Below are 20,477 nucleotides of genomic sequence, written 5' to 3' on the forward strand. Positions count from 1 at the left end.
AGTGGCCCTTCTCTGGACCCTCTCCAGGTTATCCACATCCCGCTTGAAGTGTGGCGCCCAAAACTGCACGCAGTACTCCAACTGTAGTCTGACCAGCGCTCGATAGAGGGGAAGCATCACCTCCTTGGATCTGTTCGTCATGCATGTGCTGATGCACGATAAAGTGCCATTAGCTTTTCTGATGACTTCGTCACACTGCCCACTCATGTTCATCTTGGAGTCCACTAGGACTCCAAGATCCCTTTCCGCTTCCGTTCCACCAAGCAGGTCATTCCCTAGGCAGTAGGTATGCTGGACATTTTTCCTCCCTAGGTGCAGCACTTTGTATTTCTCCTTGTTGAATTGCATTCTGTTGCTTTCCGCCCATATGTCCAACCTGTCCAGGTCTGCTTGTAGTTGTTCCCTGCCCTCTGGCATGTCCACTTCTCCCCACAGTTCTGCGTCATCTGCATACTTGGACAGAGTACACTTCACTCCCTCGTCCGAGTCGCTGATGAAGACATTAAAGAGTATCGGTCCAAGGACCGAGCCCCGCGGGACCCCACTGCCCACACCCTTCCAGGTCGAAACCGACCCATCCACCATGACTCTCTGGGTGCGACCCTCCAGCCAATTCGCCACCCACCAGACTGTGTAGTCATCCAAGTCACAGCCTCTTAACTTGTTTACCAGTATGGTGTGGGATACCATATTGAAGGCCTTCCTGAAGTCTAAGTATACGACATCAAGCCCTACTCCTGCGTCCAGGCATTTTGTAACCTGGTCATAAAAAGAGACTAGATTAGTCAGGCATGATCTACCTGCTACGAACCCGTGCTGGTTTCCCCTCAGCATAATTTGTCCTGCCGGGCTCCCGCAAATGTGAGCCTTGATAATTTTTTCGAAGACTTTGCCTAGGACGGAGGTGAGACTGACTGGCCTATAGTTGCCATGTTCTTATCTATTTCAATGCACCTCAAGGGTAACTATATAAAGAAGAAAATTTGCATTCTACAGTATGTTCTGTTTGAGTGTGTCCCGATGAGTGTGCATGAGCTGTTTGCAGTGCCTCAAAACAGACTGAGGCACCACAAACTGCACACAGCAAATATGCACTTGCTTGTCATGCTGCTAATTAGCAGTGTGTGTGTGTGGCGGGGTGGGGTTTGGCACTGGGAGAGCCTGGTGTCAAAAAAAAACAAAAAACAACCCAGTGCATACATACTGCTAGAAAAGAAGTCATACATACTGTTAGAAAAGAAGTCTGGTTGGGCAGAGCCACACTGGCTGCTGGCCAGGTTCTGATCACCCAGATCGCTCCTGCTGCCCCAGGAAGCTCCCACGACCCCAAGTAAGGCTGCTGAGGTGCTGGCCCCTCACCTAGGCCACCCAGGACAATTTACCTTGCACCAACCCCATGCACGAGGGTGTGCACAGCAGCAAGAAGCAGTGGCACAAATTTGTGCTGCTATTTTTGCTGCAGCAGCCGCACATCCCTGCATGTGGGAACATGCTTTTCTAGTCCAAAGCCTTGCAACTGAAAACTCCACCAGCTCTGCGCTTACTTAGACTTATACAAACTTTACATAAGCAGCCCTAGCTAAGTACAGAGCTTCCAGCTCTGTAGTGTGAACAGCCACATGACTAGCTTCCTTTCATTTTCAAGGCTTCTAATAGCAAGTCAGAACCAGATTATTAGCAGCCTTGAAAATGATAGGAGCTGGTCTGTTTTGGGACTGCTAATTCTAGGGCACTTCACAGTGCTGTAAGCAATACTTCTTGTGTACACAGCACTGTCCCAAAATGACTAGCTCATCATTTCCAAGGCTGCTAATAGTCAGTTTCAAGTCTGCTAATAAGAAGTCCTTAAAATGATGGGAGCTAAGCCATTTCAAGATTAAATCTCCTTCATTTTCAAGACCAGTAGCAGCCTTGAAACCGACTAGCTTCTGTTATTTCAGAGCAGCCATAAAACTGACTCACTCCTGTCAGTTTCAAGGCTTTTAATAATAACCTTTTGACAGCTGTTTCCCCTTTAGCATTTCTGGTGCCAATCAGTATTCAGTTAACCAACACACAATTACATTACAAAGTAGACAGTCAGGCTAAAAGATGCTACGCACTTAAGTGAATAGCCAATGGTTAGCAACAGGGAAAAACCGAAACCTGCTTGGTATTGTGCAGTGAGGCAAATTATACACTTAACCAGCATGCACAGATGACATGTTATGAATTTAAAGTGTATTCCTTTAACTCAGTCATGTGATTTTTTGACAAGTGAGGTGTTTGAATCAGACCTGCCACTAGACCAGAAGTAGGGACACTTTTGCTTCCTGTTCCTGCATCTGTAGTCCCAGTAACAACTGCCTTATACTAGAAGTGCTTCAAGGGGCTTGTCCCTTTTCTGCTACAACTGCTCTTCTGCTGGCCACTTACTTCTATCATAAAGAGGAGGAGACAGTTCTGGCTGCTCCAGTGCCTGCTTCCTTAAGCTACAGGAGCCCTAGTGATGGCCTGCTGTAAGTATGACTGCTTCTGTCTGAGCCTTGTGAGGAAGTCAGCAGAGAATGTCTCCTTGGAGACATTCTGAGAAGAAAAGCAGAGCAAACTCTTGCCTTGATCTCCCTCATTCTTTACTTATTTTAATCTAGCTCAATGTTGACCAGGGGAGTCACCAAAACCACCTCTTCCTGCTCTCCCCTCTGCCCCCCACAAAAAATATACCCCCCCCCCAAAACCTAGCAAGCAGTTTTAGGATAAAAAATACGCTCAAAATATTTATTGTTAAACTACAGCAGTGGTTAGCTAACCTTTTTGATTCAAGGCACCCCTTGTTAGACTCTAGGTACCCTTTGGAAAATGCCAGTTCTTAGCTTGGGCCCTCTTTTCTGACTACAGAAAAATAATAGCAATTCTTTTGTTGCACAGAACTCAGAAAGACCATCAATACCTGGGTTTATCTTGGGAATCACGTGAAGATATCTGCAAATGTAACAGTGGTAATACTGCACGGTAACATCCAAGGGTGCCATGGCAACCTGGTTGGGAATCACCAAATATGAGATTGAGCATTTCCCAACAAATGTGCTGGCTAGTCATACATTTCACTGAAGCTGGTGGGGGGGAAAAACACCTTCCATTCAAAGTGAACCGCAACAGTGTGATAAACACCTTCCATTCAAAGTGAACCGCAACAGTTGAATGCCTTTTTGTTTACGTTAGCTTAAAACACTAGAAGCTGCTATATAAATGAAGACCCACAAAGGAAGATCAGGGGAGGTACTGAGTCATATATTAGTGGGTTTCCCTGAGGTGTAAACGCAAACAGTGGAGGCTGGATACTGGTGGGTGAACCAGGGTGTGTCACAGTCGACAACAGACGGTAAAGGAACAGAAAAGCCAAGACGACAGTAAGAAGAGCGCTGGTAACATGCTCAAAGCAAGTCAAAAGCCTAACAGCACCTTTTGAGCATAGTGGTACCTGGAAGTAGGCTGAAACTGGGCACAATTTCTTACTGCTTCTGTTTTATTTCTATTGCATTCAGAAACTTTGTGTACATTATTTTTAAATAATGATGGATCCCATCATGAAAATGTTCATGTTAAAACTACCTACGTGACCCTGAAGGATGGGTGATTTCTCAGCCTGAGAAGGAAAACATTATTGTGGCCTTGTGTTCCCAGGCAATATGTGCTGTCCTCAAGGTGAACTAACTGAACACACTTGACTTAGACTATTCTAAACAGCATACTATGATTATACGGGATTACTGTGCTATTGGAATACTAATAATTCATTTGGATAATGGGAGAAAACAGATCCCATTGTCTCCTGGACGAGACAGACAGGGAATGGGTGATGAAGCACTCAAGGGTAATGCAAGAGAAGTGAAACCGACAGAGAGGACTAGAGTTTAAAGAATCAGAGGAGGGAGGTGGGCAAAATCTGAGCATCATATCAAAAAGATAAATGTGATTCTGAGTTCCTTCAGTGCACTGAGGTCATGTGAAAAGGTTTGAACTTCTGCACAGAGTAACCACAAGAAAGCAATACACTGCCTGGGAAGAATACTTCTGCAGTATTGCTGTAATTGGCAAATCTAGAGGCTTTATCTTTATCCAAGTACTGCTGTACTAGGTACTGTTAAACAGTAACCCTGTTGAGAAGTAGTTCCAAATTCCCTAGCGTAGAAAGCCTGATGTGCCTCCAGTGCTTCTGCTTCAGAACTCCTGTCCAGGGTCCACCTCGTGGGGGTCCCAAGAGTGGCATAAAATATCCCCACTCCCTCCCAATGGGGATTATTTTTATGATGAATTAAATGAATTCAAAACCCAATTTTATTAGTACTGAAGAATTTACAAAATATAACAGAGCTGTGAAGGCTACAGCAAAGCCTCCCAAATAGGTCATACATTATGGTCACATGAAATCGCAGCCCTTGTAGCCAAGAGCAGAATAATTTAAAACATGCTCCTCATTAAGAAATTTTATAATCTCTTGACCTCTTAAAATAATGAAGGTGAAGAAATTCTTAAATTACCTCCCTCAGCAAAAGGCTAAATGGAAAACCTTAACACAGGACAAGGATGAAATTAGTTTGGGATATGAGGCATAAAACAAGAAGTTCAACCAAAATATTTAGTCCTAATCCAAAAGTATTTTATTATTATTATGAATATCTGGGCTCAAAATTACATTCTCCAGGATCTTTAGGAAGGCACATTTCCCCATCATAGGAACATATTTCCTTCTGTTGAAAAGAACTTTCAATTGACATAACTGAGGGCTCTATTTCAGGAGATACCTTTATCAAACGTTTACCTTTTACATATGCTATTTCAACTTGGAAAAATTAAGGACAATTCTTTATCAACATTTTACAATGAGGGGCCAGCAGGGGAGATTATGCTTAGGGGCAACCAACACAGGTCCATTAGAGGCAGGTCCTGTCAGACCAACCTGGTGGCCTTCTATGACCAGGTCACAAAATCCTTAGATGCAGGGGTAGCAGCGGACAGAGTCTTTCTGGACTTTAGGAAGGCCTTCAACACTGTCTCCTACCCAATTCTCATTAAAAAACATAGGGGACTGTGGCGTCAACACCTACACAGACAAATGGGTCGCTAACTGGCTGGAGGGCTGCACCCGGAGAGTGGTGGTGGATGGGTCATTTTTGACCTGGAGGGATGTGGGCGATGGGGTCCTCCAGGGCTCGGTCCTTGGACCCGCGCTGCTCAACATCTTCATCAGTGACTTGGATGAGGGAGTAAAAAGCACCCTGTTCAAATTTGCTGACGACACTAAGATGTGGGGGGGATGTGAGCATGCTAGAAGGGAGGAATAGGCTGCAACTGGACCTAGACAGGTTACAGGGGTGCGCAGATGAGAACAAGATGGGTTTCAACACTGACAAGTGCAAGGTGCTGCACCTGGGGAGGAAGAACCAGCAGCATACCTACAGGCTGGGGAACTCCCTTCTCGTCAGTGCAGAAGCAGAAAAGGATCTTGGAATCATTACCGATGCCAAAATGAACATGGGCCGACAATGTGGGGACGCGGTCAGGAAGGCCAACCACACCATGTCATGCATCCACAGATGCATCTCGAGCAGGTCCAAGGAGGTGATCCTCCCCCTCTATGCGACACTGGTCAGGCCGCAGTTGCAGTACTGCGTCCAGTTCTGGGCACCGCACTTTAGGAAGGATGTGGACAGCATTGAGAGGGTCCAGAGGAGGGCCACCCACATGATCAGAGGGCAGCAGGGCAGGCCCTATGAGGCGAGGCTAAGGGACATAAACCTGTTTAGCCTCCACAACAGGGGGGATCTAGTGGCCTGTTACAAACTGGTCAGGGGGGACCAGCAGGCATTGGGGGAGTCCCTGTTCCCTCGAGCACTACCAGGAGTGACTAGAAATAACGGTCATAAGCTGGCAGAGGGTAGATTCAGACTAGACATCAGGAGGCGCTACTTCACAGTCAGAGAGGCTAGTGGCAGGGGGTCGGACTTGATGATCTGCTCAGGTCTCTTCCGACCCTACCAACTATGAAACTACTTAGGCAGCTTAGGGAGCCAGTTGATTTAATGACTCATTGTTCTTCGCTCCACAGGTCTTAATGATAGCCTCACCTTCTCATTTGTCTTGATGTTCCACCAATAAAACTAACCTCTCTTAGGGCAATATTGCTGTCTGCTAGCTGCTCCCCATCTCTGACTCCTATTTCACAGACCTGGCAACTCTAATTCTTTTTCAAATTACAGAACCACCCATGGAGACCACTCTCCAGCAGCATTTAGGGTTTCTGCTTTAGTTAAGCAGAAAAGGGAGGGCAAGCCATCTGAAGGTTAGGTTCCACCCCTGATCTATGCAGCCATAACTAAGAAAGATCTTTTTCTTCATTCTGCCTTTCAAAAAACAAGATGTCTGTTTTGTTCTAGGGTGTATGTATGCATATAATATGGTATTTTCTCTTCAAAGGACAGAAAATATGTCAAACCAAAGCATTTAAATTACAACAAGGAGGCAACAGCCTCTTAAAATTCAGTTGATGATCAAGAGGGACAGGATACAGGCAAAAGAAAGGTTATTTTAAAGAAGTTTCTGAACGATGCAGATCTTAAATCTTGTGCAGATTTTATTGTAGTTTATTTCTGAATTAATGTCAGATTGTAATAATCAAGTATGTGACTCAAGGTATGCCCAGAAATCCAGAAATGAAATAAATCTTGAAATTTAAAATGTTACTGACTTTAACTAACACTTTTCTTAAAGACGGCAATAGTTAATTAATACTGGGCCACTGGAAAGCAAACCCATGTTTCTATAATTCAGTTTGCTTTGGCAGGCTCACATACTCAAACTAATTTCCTCCCCTTTCACTGTACAAGTGTTTTTGTACAAATACACTTGGCAGCTACAGCAACATCAGCTAAAAGAGTATCAAGGGAAGTAAAATGGGTTAAAACAAACTGTAGTGATGAATACAATTTAAATGAAGATTGTAAGAAAGGGAAAAAAAAAACAACACACCACTACTTTCAGGAACCTGGTAATCTGAAGTGCAGGAACCAAAATGCCCTATATCCCACCAAAATAGGATTCAGGTTTAATGCAGCAGGACCAAGTGAGGATGGAGTCAGCTCACCACTAGTTAAGTCATTTAACCTCCTTCCTCTTTCTTCAGCATGTAAACCACAGCAGCTACTAAGGGAACCTCTTCCCCACTGCTCAATGATTTCTTTTTTGCATCTCTCATCAGCTCTTTTCAATATGAAGGATTCAGGCAATGCAGAATGATTCTTCCCTGATCCACACGATACTGTCTTCCTGATGAAGACACACAAGGGCTCCCTGTCTTACAACAGCTTATGGGCTGCTTCAGCTGTCTGAAACAAATGCAAGAGATCATATTTACCCATTCCTCCACTCCTTCTGTAAGTAATGACCCAAGATGCAAGAAGGAAAGAGAAAAAACTCACACTCGGAGCCTGTCCCTAAAACAGCACAAGTGCCCTGACTTCTCCTCATAGATTCATAGAAGTAGGGTCGGAAGGGACCTTGTAGATCATCAAGTCCAACCCCCTGCCCTGGACAGGAGAGAAAACCAGGCTCAAATGCCCCCAGCCAGGTAGACATCAAGCCTCCTCTTAAAGACCCCCAGGGTAGGAGCCAGCACCACTTCCCTTGGAAGTTGGTTCCAGATCCTAGCCGCCCTGACTGTGAAGTAGTGCCTTCGGATGTCTAGTCTAAACCTACTCTCTAACCATTTGTGGCTGTTATTTTTAGTTACCCTGGGGGGCGCTAGGGGGAACATGGTCTCTCCCAAACCCTGCTGGTCCCCGCTAGTGAGTTTATAGACGGCCACCAAGTCCCCCCTCAGCCTTCTCTTGCGAAGGCTGAACAGGTTAAGGTCCCATTAGCCTCTCTTCATAGGGTCTGCCCTGCTGTCCCCGGATGATGCGGGTGGCCCTCTTCTGGACCCTCTCAATGCTGTCCACCTGAAGTGCGGCACCCAGAACTGAACACAGTACTCCAACTGCGGCCTGACCAATGCTGCATAGAGGGGGAGGATCACCTCTTTGGCCCTGCTTGAGATGCATCTGTGGATGCACAACAAGGTACGGTTAGCCCTGACTGTGACCTCGCATTGTCAGCCCATGTTCATCTTGGAGTCAATAATGACTCCAAGATCTCTTTCTGCCACCGTTGTCTCAAGAAGGGAATTTCCCAGCTTATAAGTGTGCTGCTGCTTCCCACTGCCCAAGTGCAGCACCCTGCACTTGTCAGTATTGAAACTGATCCTATTTTCATTAGCCCACCCTGTAACCTGTCCAGGTCCTGCTATAATCTGTCCCTCCCTACCAGCGTGCCCACCTCACCCCAAATCTTGGTATCAACAGCAAATTTAAACAGGTTGCTTTTTACCCCGTCATCCAAGTCACTAATAAAGAAACTGAACAGTACAGACCCAAGGACTGAGCCCCAGGGGACTCCACTGCCTACTTCCCTCCAGGTTGAAAAAGACCATATACTAACCTTGACAAAAAAGCAAGGTTAAGTATCAGATATAACCCAAAGGGGCCTTGAATTTCTTGCTGCACTCATAGAAGTTAGGAAGTAGGGCAGGGATGGGCAAAATACAGCCCACGGGCTGAATCTGGCCTGCCAACTGATTGGATCTGGCCCACAGGCAGGCACCCACTAATTGTTGTATCCGGCCCACAGCTGCCCCATGGTGCTTTGCAGGGGTCACATCCTTCCCTCCAATGGCCCTGGTCCCAACCAGTGTGCATAGCTTTCTGGTGGGGCTGCTCCTGGTGTGGCTGCAGCCACCTGCATACTGCTGAGCTCCCCTGCCTCCAGAAGCTCCTCCTCCTCCTGCTGTGCTGCTCCAGACAGCAGGTAGCACGGGAAAGTGATGGCAGTTGCAGGGATGCGTACTGGGCACCATATGCCCAGCCAGGTGTGGGAGGGGAGAAGCTGCAACCAGGCAGCTCTTGCCCTAGTGTGCAGGGCTCCAGATCCTGCCCCTCTTCCATCCCCTCCAGCTGCCTGGAGCTATGAGCAGTTACTTATGGGCACTCCTTCCTCCTGCCTAGCTGGGCGTCTGGTGCCCAGCACACATCTCCACAGTTTCCCCATGCTACCTGGAGCAGTGCAGCAGGAGGAAAACTAGCCGCCAGAGGCAGGGGAAGCTGAACAGTACCCAACTGGCTGAAGCTGCACCAGAAGCAGCCCCTCTGTGAAGCTGTGTACACTGGACGGGGCCCATCAGTGGGTGTGAGTGGGAGCATGGCATGAGCTACCTTGGGCAGGAGTGGGCAGGGCATGGCACCATGCAGAACACCGCTGGGGCAGCCACAAGATGGAAGGGGGGGGCGGGGTGTAAGACCATACCTGCACTGCATTGCCCAGATGAGCTCTGCTCCATGAGTCACCTGCCCTCCCTTCCTCCCCCCACCTCCAGCCAGCTCCTGGGACATAGGATCAGCCTTTCCCCCCCATATGTAAGACTAGGACTTTATTTTGAGCTATAATGCAAACTGCCTCTATATACACTACTCAGGAAAAAAGAGCTATTTTTTTAAATACAATTAAAATGTGATAACAGATGTTTGAGTTTTAGTTTATGATTTATCTATAATTTGTTAAAATGATATCTTCTGAAAATGATATCCATCTTTAATGTGCATGGCCCTCGACAGCTCACCAAAACTTCTTAAGTGGCCCACCAGAAGACAGTTTCTGGCAGCTGTGAGAAAGAGGAACAGCAACTTGGACTACTGGTGCCTTCAGGGGAACATATAAAAGAAAGATCTAGTGCTGAAGTATATGCAGCTCACACAACAGCAGCCCAGAAAAGTTTTAGTAAAGCATCCATTACCTCCACCCTTGCTGTGCACACACTTCCAATTAGAAAAAGTGTAAAAGACTGTGACCCAGGAAAACTGAGGCACAGCATGTGAAGAGGCAACACAAACGGTGGAAGGTGCATTATAGGAAGACAGACTGTTACACAGGGAAGATAGGAAGAAGAAAGAGGAAGGAAATGACCCTGATCTGCTTATTATGGTAGAACCCTTCCATCCTAGAGAAATGGAAGCAAGAGCCCAGAAAGTAAGGGGGCCAAGAACTGGTGAGACCCAGGACAGGGAAGAAACCCAAGGCTAAGCATATGGCTCTCTGCACCTTGGAAAATGAGTTCAAAGTTCTGTTATCTTACATGCTTTGACACCCCATTTGACACCTACAATAAAACAAAGTAAGAGCAGTTTTTCTCCAGGCCCCGCCAATTACTATTTTTTTTTTTTTTTTTTTTTAAACGGAGGCAGTTTAGTCACAATCCTCGCAAGATGGCCACCAAACAAAAAAAAAAAACAACACCCCCAAAACATCTCCACCAGTCTTGTCATAGGTTATTATCTTGTTCTACCGACTGCACTACATCAGTGACCCTTCCTCCCAAATACACACAAACCAAGACTGAACAGGATAATCACACTTCCAGTGCAGGTGAGTTACTTAGTTCAAGAACAGTGCGTCCCCTTTTCTCGCTACCTCTGTTCAAAATTAGTGCACATTTGCCTAAATCCCCAGGCCTTCCAAGATACCCAAGATTTTTACTTTGAAAATATAGCCATTTTATATGGCCTTGTATGCCAACTAAATACTACTCTTGTCTATCCTGGAAGCCTCTTTTGCTGCCATGCCAACTGAAAAAGAAAACTTCTAAATCTCCCATAGCAGCAGGATTTGCAGAAGGCTTTAAACCCAACTGTTTTTTAAATGGGCACATTTGTGAGTGTGACCAACTGACCTTTGTTTCCTTACAAAGTAAGGCTGGAGAAATGCAGCAGCACTAAAATAGCCCAGAAGATACATTCAGACAGACCTGTACTGCATTTTCATTATTTGGTTATTAAAATATATATATGCTGTACTTCTTAAATTAAAGCTACCTAGTCATTCCAATTAGAGAATGAACTGTAGCACACACCAATGTTGTTACCAGTATTTTACAAGAGGCATTTAAATTTCTGCCAGAAGACTATAGTGACTGGAGAACCGATGAGGGTCTGGGTCAAGGAAAAGGGGAGACAAAGTCAAACATGTGAAAAGGGGGAAAAATGTAGTCATGCTGCTTTAAAAAAAAAAAATCAGGTGTTTTTTCTGGACCATTAGTTATCCACTAAAATGGCAAAGCAGTCTTGTCAATTACCTGCAGGTGATCTTAATGACCAATTTTCAGTTCGTTTTAGCACAAGTCTACATTTCTTTCAGCTGTTGAATAATTTTGTCCTTGTGCTGGATGGATTGTGTAATTTTTCAGCATCTAATTAAAAAAAGAGTGTGTGTGTGTGTGTTTATCTTCAATTAAAACCCTATGTACAGTTGATGCTAGGCAAGCTAAATTATGAGTAGCACCATACATTAAGTAGCTCTCCATAATTAATTACATTATGGAAAATGACCACTACACCTCATCTCTAGTAAGTTTTTTTTAACTAGATCACAAGAGCCTGTTAATTATATCTGTAAATGCACTTTTTTTTGGCAATGAAGACATATCCTTAATCTCAAGTGGAATCATAGAAAAGTAGGGTTGGAAGTGACCGCAAGAGACTCAACATCCTGCTCAATGCAGGAACATCAATGCCTAAAAAATCCCAGTCAAGTACTTTAACCTGCACTTAAAGCCTTCAATGACTGAGGGCTCCTACAAACGTGCACAGAGCCAACTCCAACCCTGGAAATCCAGAGCAGACTTGATTGGTCAAGTCCACTGGAGCACAGAAATTGAAGCACTCTGGCAGTCTTCTATGTCACGCGCATCAGCATCACCACACATCTCCATGCTGAAAAAATGATGGTGGGGTGCTTTGAAATAAAACACATTCAATGAGCTTTAGTTCAAAGCACCCCGTCACCATTTTTTCAGTGCCAGGATGTGTGGGCACTTTTAATTAGCACAGCTTGCTAATTAAAAGTGCCTGGCACTGCGTCCCAACACATGTAAAATGCCCTGAGATTCCACCATCCCTCCACTACTTAACCACCCATAGAGTTAGCAATGTCCCAGACTATTCAGAGCTTTGTAATCAAAAGAAGTGCCTTTAATTCATTCCAGAGCAAGTTGAGTACCGAGTTGAACATAATCAGTGCATGATGGCTACATTTCTCAATATACATTTCTGTACACAGCACCTTTGTATTTTTAGTGCATCCTTTTGTATTTGTAATACACATTTCTATCTTTAAGGACTTTGATTGTGAGAACATCTGAAACTGTTGTTATCCAAGGAGGTTTCATAGCTAACTTGTGAAATAATCATACTAGGTAACTAAAATGATATGTAGTGAAACAGTTAACAATGTTCACATTTAAACTGCTGAGATTCTATAGTGCTAATACCATGCTGTCATAAATGGGAACACTTCAAGCTTCCAAAAATTATTTCATGTTGTATGTACACTCAGGGAGACAACTATGCCTCACTTTATACTCTCCTTATTTGGATGGTTCTCTTTTGCTACAAAGCCTAAAAAACTATTTTTAAATGTAATTTTAGATTCTGGAGCAGTTTTCCAGTAAGGATGGATTTTATAGCAGTATAATCATGGAATCCATCTGACCTGCAAATATGATCTTTAGAAAAAGCCTCTCTCAAATAATCTATCACCAACATGGAAAGGGACACAGGAAACAAATTATGAAAAATGGCATTTTCAGAGTGAAAAAGAAAAGCTGGTGGGGTCAGGATGTTTTCTATATACAATGATAGTATATTTCCTGTATCTGTAACAATGCCAGAAGATCCTCCATTAACAAAATCGAAGAAACTTTTGGAAGAGTAGAGGATCAATTTTATGCAGATAAAGTGGCAAAGGTTTTGTAACTACAACCTCGTATTTGAAAAGGATTCAAATTTTCACTCATCCTTATTTTTTCTAGTGCTTTTCCTGCAAAAATACTAAATTGTGTACAACCTCCACCCCTGACTTATGAGCGGGCAAGCACAGAGGGGTGGGGCCACTCCAAGCCCAGGAAAGCCAGACCCAAATTGAACTATAAACTCCTGGCTGCTTTGAGGAGTAACAGGAGGAGAGGTGGAAAAGAGGAACTGCAGCATGGGGGTCTTTTTGCCTAGAGCCAGCAAGGTTGGAGCAGGGAGCAGACTGTGCTCCCTGATAAGCTCCAAGTACCAATGAAAGAGGCCTCAGGGAGACTGTGGAGGAGCCTGCTCTGAGTGCAGCTGAAAGAAGGATCAACTTGCCCATGGAGGAGACCCAAGCAAAGGAAGCAGCTGACTGCAGCTACAGAGCAGGAACTGAGTGAATAGCACTAAAAAGGCTGCAGAAGTTAATGAGGTCAGTGTGACTGTGGAAGTCCTTGTGCCATCTGGGACAGCTTGGGCTATGTACAAGGTGAAGATTCTTGCCCCAAAGGGCCCTTGTGAGACTGTTTGGAGTTGGGGTTTTAAGTTGCACTGTTGACAGAGGTAATTTTGTTATCAGGTTTCCATGCTGGGTTACAGCTTGCTGTTCTGATGCTTGCTTATATCCTCTTGTTAAACCAAGATACTTTTGGGGACACCAAGTCACCACTGCCACACCCCCTCACCCCCTCATAGATACTGTATTTCCTGTATCTGTAACAAAACTAGAAGATTCTCTGTTAACAAAATTCAAAGAACTTTTAGAAAAGCAGATTACCTATTTTATACAGATAAAGCAGTATGGGATTTGTAACTATTATATTTAACTTCATGTTTGAGGAGGATGCAAATTTTCACTAATTTTCTCCAGCACTCTTCCTGCAAAAATACTAAATTGTTAAGGGTGGGGCTAATTTAAAAACAACTGTGGACTTCAAAAAAAAACTGGTAAAAACATAAGTATGAATAAAACTTGATGCTATAATTCTGTTGTAAGAGTAAAGTTCTCTCATTCCCTCTTCCCCCTGAAATGAACCATAAAGTAAAGTAGTTTATTATTCTTTTCAGTAACACGCTTTTTTCATTACGTTGGTACAGGTAAGATGAACAAATACTGAGCCCTTGGTAAGTTGAGAAGTAAAAGTAAAGCTGCAAAGCTATACCTCTACCAAGATAATTTAAAATTAATTAAATTACACTAGTCAAAAAACAATTCATAAACATTAACTGATCAATGTATAGAGAAGTTACGTTAGAAATGTAGGATGTAAAATGAGAACCAGCTTTTGTAAAGTCCTGATTTCATACAGCTTAGGAAGCCATTATGTGCATTTTACCATGTTCATTAGCATGGTTAAGTGAGGACCTGTCCTTATGACAGAAACAGGGAATGTCATTGTGGTCACACAGTGATGAATGAAATACTGTTTTGCCCTTTGCAATTCCCAATATATTTTAAGAAAAACATCTTTCCAATGACTTGTACTAGTATACTCCTAGTCCCGTCTACTTTTCTGGCTAAAGACCTATTTCAGTGTGAGAACTATACTCTGCAGAGTCAAGTTGCAGATTTCAAGATCTCATTTGTGTTGGCAAGTACTTCCTTACTCATTGATGGAGAGTGGAAAAAACATTCCACAGAGTTGCCATTGGCTCTACGCTGAAGCAACACAAGCTAGAGTTTGGACTGGTCTGCTGGCCAGTTTTAACAGGAAGGAAGCTTGCAGCTCCATCAACTCTGCTAACACCATTAGGTGTTACTTTGACTTCAAGATGCTCAAGGTCACAGGGAATTTCCTTAAAACCAAAAAGCCACAAGAAAAACTGAGTTTAAACTCATTAAGGCTCTAACACAGCTAGTTACCTCTGCCAGGAAACAGCTTAAGTCAATTTTTTGGAAACCAGATAAGGTTTAATTAGTCTTAAAGTATCCACTCAAACAAGAATGAAGTTCTAAACTATTTTTACATATACAAATACCTGTATTAGATCAGGGATTTAAGAACTGAAGTTGACAAGATACGCTTAAAATACAGTGTTCAAAGTTTAATTCTGCAATATGGCTAAATATCACATTAGTTATATTATTCACCGAATTCACCTAGTAACATTTAACACTCGTATACACGTAATCAGTTGCAGAACTGATCAAATACTGCAAAAGAAAACAGAAAATTGAGTAATTTTGCAAAGTATTCCCCTAGCCCTGCTTAGCATCTCTTGGCTTAACTGAACCTTCCCTCCCCACCCTACAAAAATCTTCTGGTATTTCCAGAGGGGTGTGTCTTTTTAAAAAATGAGAGGATAATCTCCCTTCTTGCTTGGTAGTGCTGGTCTCCTACTAGTTAATAACCAAGGATGAAAACCTAGCTTCACTGATAATACAAGGGCTAGAATTTTACTCCTAAACAGAAGAGGCAGGGTGTCAACATTTAGGGCTCATGTCTTACAAAAAGCTAAGCCCCTTTCCTGTTGCTCAAAACAGGTTACTGGGATTCCAAGATACAGCCACTGAACCCTGCTTGATGATGCCTCATTTTCAATATGATATATACCAAGTAGAAACTGGTAATGTTTGAATGCCCCTACCATCTTTAGGTATTGTAAGGGAAAAAGTTCACTATTTCCACTCTCTGCTGCACTGTAGCACACTGCTTCACTTCCCTTTGCTTTATGACTACTGTCAGGTGCATTCCTTCACCAGATCTCTACCTTTAAGTCTTCCTCGCCTGGAATAGTTTCAGGACTTGACCCAGTCTTGTTTAAGTTTTTAGGTATACGTACATACATGCATTACTACAAGGTAAAACAGGGTGGGGTATGCCAGCTGTTCCAAGTGTCCATGTGCATGGTCTTACCCCTGGAAAAGAAAGCTAGCCTTCAGCAGCTTACCCCTCAATTAAAGTTTTAATACATACAATCAGTTACTTCTTTCGCAAAAATCTAGTTGGTCTAATAAAAGATATCACCTCTACTATGAGTTCTGATTCCTTTTGCCTCTAGACCAATATGGCTACAACCTTATCCAGATACCTGACACAATCAGCTACTGCAGAGCAACCGACATGCTACAAATCTCTCCCCTCTTTTACCTTGTAGTAATTTGTTCAGGTGCCCATGCTCTCTGTCAATCAGCAAAGGGGTGAAACTGATAAGTGGTCAAGTTCAGAATGCCTCCCTACTGCTCCTAATAGGAGGCATGAAACTGACATAGCTTGTCAATTTCACCTTCCACCCTATTGCAATCTCTCAAAGCTAGATTAGTGCAAATAAGTAACACCACATCCTCCTTTCACATTTGATCAGTTATCTTTGTACTCATAAACAGAAACTTTTGTTTCCTCTTAAAGCTTAGATTCCACAGAAGCTGATGTCCGTCACTTAGGAAAGCTTCCTACTCAACCTGGGCAAGCAGATATTTCATGTCTAGCAGATGCAGCCACATGCTTTAAACACCTGAGAAAACCATATCCTATTTACAACATTTTCTGCTGGCAAGTCTGCCTAATGCCTCTAGATCATTCACTTATTACATGTCCCACCTCTTAAAATGTATGTAGTGTTAAGCCCAACCTATTTTTGTTGACCCAGTGTTTCCATTTCAAAGAAAGCATGGAGTTCAAACTTCAATTTCAGACCCTCTGCCATGCAAAACTACCTCAGAAAAGTCACTACAAATAGCAGCTACAATGTGAAGAAATCAAGAACACCTGAACATTTACAATTATTTTCATCAACATTGTGAGAAATACCAGAATGCTTTTCTTCCAAAAATGCATTAATTCAGAAAGTATATGAACCAACAAGAAGGCAACTTTCCCAATGTCCCCCAACTTCGTTAAAGAGCGACTGACGTACATCAAAACAGGAAGAGAAGCTCACCAGTTTTGGTGGTCTTGGTCACAGGTCTCAAAGTAATGTGGTGATGTGGCATTGCATCATCTTGTGGTGATGGGAAGCACTACAGAAAACAGGAAGAAAAAAAGAAAAGAAATAATGCTGAAAAAGTTCCAACAAAGATGCAACCAGGCCAGCCAAGTAAAACTGCATTCAACTATGCATGCACTATCACTGCGTGTGGAGATTTAGAAAGAGACAAACCACTGATACTTTCCACCTTGATTTCAACAAATGTGCTAATTTATAGTTGGAAGAGATTCAAAATCTGTGTTGATAGAGAGACAAATAAATGGATATTTCAAGCACCCTCCTCCTGGAACAACTTAAATAATCTACAGTTTAGTTATGTTATGATTATTCAAAAGAAACTAGTGTTTATAAAATGTTAATTTATTTTGTATAATAAAACAGGCCAATGAAACCAAAGCCAGCAGGCCCAGAACAAATTATTTCCTTCTCCTTGCCATAGAAATATGAGACTGAACATCACCCATGAAAAACAAGATTCCTTAACTGCCCATCACACCCATACACATGCACCCCTGATGTGCCCATCACACCCCTGCGTGCATTTAGTGCAGCATTATGCAACTGTTTAAAAGCTGCAACTTTGACTATGGGCAGACATAATAGCTGAAGCATTTCAAATGCCTTTGAAATGTTCAAAGGACCAGCTGTACAGACGTACATGCCCTTTGAAGCATTCCAAAACTGGTTAAAAGAGCTCCAAAATATTACCTCTTTTAATGAGAGCCATTTAGAAAGCTTCACTTCTTGTTACATCTGCACAGGGACAGGAGACCCACAGGTCCTCCATAATCCCCACAGTGCTTTGCTCCCCACATCCTTCATGGGTAAGGAGGAAGGGCTGATTGCCAGACTGTGCAGTTATAGGGCCCCTGCACCCTGGCCACTGCTAACCATTTCCCACCCATGCAAAACCCCTAGCAATGCCCCCAACAACAAAAAGGCAGGATTTCAGCTCCTTAGCTCCCTTATACCCCTCTGCTCCAGCAAGTGGGGAAGAGGGGAAGTTCAATGTATTCTGGGATCCCAGTGGTGGGGTACCCTTGCCACAACAAGACCCTCACACCCACTGCTGGATTTGGGATTCCAGCTCTCCAGCCCCCTACGTCTCCCAGCCCCACAGCTCCCTGGTTCTGCCAAGTGATCAGGTTTCTGATCTCCCGGTTCCCATTCTTTAATTTTAGGGCTGTGTGAAACAGCTCTATCTGGATTCGGATAGTTCAGAAGGACAGCGACTCGATGTTTCAGATCACTGTCCTGAATAGATTCAGCCAAAACAGTTTCGGAATTTCAACGCTGTTTCAGAGATTCTGCCATAGACTATAATGGGGAAATCACTAAAATACCGTTGTCATTTTTTGGCTGATTCAGATGAAAATTGCAGGGATGGTAGCCCCTTCCAACAGCATGAAGCCTGCCAAGTTTCAAGGAGATAGGTGCTGGGGGTTTTGTGAAACTGCACCTCAAACTGTTCAAAGCAAAATTTATATCACTTGTTGACAGCAGGAGCATGCTGTCATCCTGCATGCAGATCCGGGGGTCCATGCCCCCTGGGAGGGCTGCGGGGCTGTACCAGACTCCTCCCAGGGGGCGTGGGCCTCCAGATCTGCATGCGGGATGACAGCAGGCTGCCACTGCTGGGTGGGACCAGCATGTGGCGCAGCCTGTTCCAAGCACTAGGAAGACTGGTGCTGCCCCTGGTCCCAGCTGGCAGCAGCAGCCTGCTGTCATCGCAATACCCAGATCTGGGGGTCCACACCCTGCCAGAGGGCTGCAGGACTGTGCCAGACTCTTTACAGGGGGTGCAGGCCTTCAGATCTGCACACAGGATGACAGCAGGTTGCTGCTGCTGCTATCTGGGGTCAGCACCAGCACTGGGTTTTTGGTGCTCGACACGGGCTGAGCCAACCAGACTTGGGTGCTGGCACTGACCCCGGCCCCAGCCGGCAGTGGCAGTATGCCGTCATCCTGCACACAGATCCAGGGGCCCCGTGTCCCCCGGGAGGGCGGTGGGCCTGTTCCAGACTCCTCCTGGGGGGGTGCAGGCCCCCAGATCTACGCATGGGATGACAGCAGGCTGCCCTCCCTCCCCCAGAGCACTGGGATTGGAAGGGGACCTCAGGACATATTGCAGCCACTGGCCAGCTACAGATGTCAATATCAAAGTAGTCATTTTGCTACAGCTATGTCTAACCCTACAATACTTCACTATACCAGCAAAGGCTTTCCTATGTGGATGCTGTTATATCAGGAGTTTTGCTTTGTTCTGATATAGTAAATCTGTGAGCAATGCAAACTATACCACTAGAAGCATGGTCTTGCCTGGGCAACTACACCTGTACTGGCAGCTACTGCAAACACACCTAGGTCAGTCAGGGATCACACCTCTTCACATCCTCAAGACCTGTCAGCACAGCTGTCTTTGAAGCATAAACCTGGCCTGCATCATTGGAAGGAAAGAAAGACGACAAGCTAGTATGCATAAGAGCATGGGAACTGATGTCTCCACTTCCAGCTTCCTCTCCCTGTATATCTGGAAACAAAGGGTATCCTTTCCTTCCCTTCAAGAGAGGATTTCTTATGTAAAAGGCAGGTACTCAACATTCTCTCTCTCATCAGCTGCTGCCAATATTCTACCTACTGCAAAGGAGGCTGGAAGACCCAAAATTCCCTGGTGAAGCAACAGCTACTCCTGCAGCCCACAATTCGGATTTTTTTTGGCTCTGCATGCAGGCCCTCAATTCACACCCCCCCTCCCCCCCGAAGAAGGGGAACCCAGAGAGAACTCCATGCCTTAAGCCTGGGAAATGAAAAACAAAACCTAATTTTTGCAGAGGAAAAGGAACTGCTTCACCACAATTCCTTGCCAGGCCTCATCCTCCAACCCTCTATGCACGTACAGACTTTAAGCCCTGCCCCTGGGACAAGGGCGTAGTTCATCACAGCTTAAACCTTTGCTGGCCAGTCAGATTTACATAATCCATTTCAGAAAAACTGGAATTAGACCTGGGGGCTAAGTACTAAATCACTTGGACTTTTATCACCACAAACCTTAAATTCACCATCTTTTGGTCAATTTATTTATATTCTAAAAGGCGATCTATCAATGCAATTACATTAAAATGTAATCAGTTTCTAACAATCACCTGACATTGCTTGTTATTATCACTTATTATCATGTCATCAATACTTCAAGATAGTGCTAAAAGTGGTTCAGAGCCCCACAATCTACAGGTACCAAAGTTAACTCCACTTTTGTGAAGAGACACTTGTAAATATTTCCTACAGTAGGTACAGTTACAGTGAGCGAAAAACTAATGCAATTTAGGCATGGAAAAATCTGAAAAGCTATGCAAGTATATGTTAGCTGCTTTTTTTGGTTGTTTTTTTTTTTTTTTTTTTGAAAACAGAGTGTACAAACACCCAATGAACTTTTGGAAAAGAATAATTTTGTATTCAGCACGATCACAAGTTTTTGAAGCAATCTAGGGTGCACAATAAAGATTTTTCGGGCTGATACTGATGGTCATTTATTAATGAGCCATATTGGCCAATACTGATCCAATTGTTGGTATGCAAGCCTGGCAGCTTGAAGAGCAGAGACCAGCTGGTAGGTCTGTTGAGGGGAAAAGGCGG

The 20,477-nt window shown here is 44.0% G+C and overlaps 1 protein-coding gene across 1 annotated transcript in view; it reads right to left on the bottom strand.

The window, feature by feature from the left end:
* The window catches only part of TAB2 (TGF-beta activated kinase 1 (MAP3K7) binding protein 2), a 118,887-nt gene that overhangs the window by 93,705 nt on the left and 4,705 nt on the right, over nt 1-20,477 (bottom strand). The window contains exon 2 of the mRNA XM_025195067.1: nt 16,773-16,875. The gene's annotated coding sequence lies outside the window, so the exon portion shown is untranslated. The remainder of the gene's footprint in view (nt 1-16,772; nt 16,876-20,477) is intronic.

The sequence above is a fragment of the Alligator sinensis genome, unplaced genomic scaffold, assembly GCF_000455745.1.
Source record: "Alligator sinensis unplaced genomic scaffold, ASM45574v1 scaffold786_1, whole genome shotgun sequence".
NCBI classification, from domain to species: Eukaryota; Metazoa; Chordata; order Crocodylia; family Alligatoridae; genus Alligator; species Alligator sinensis.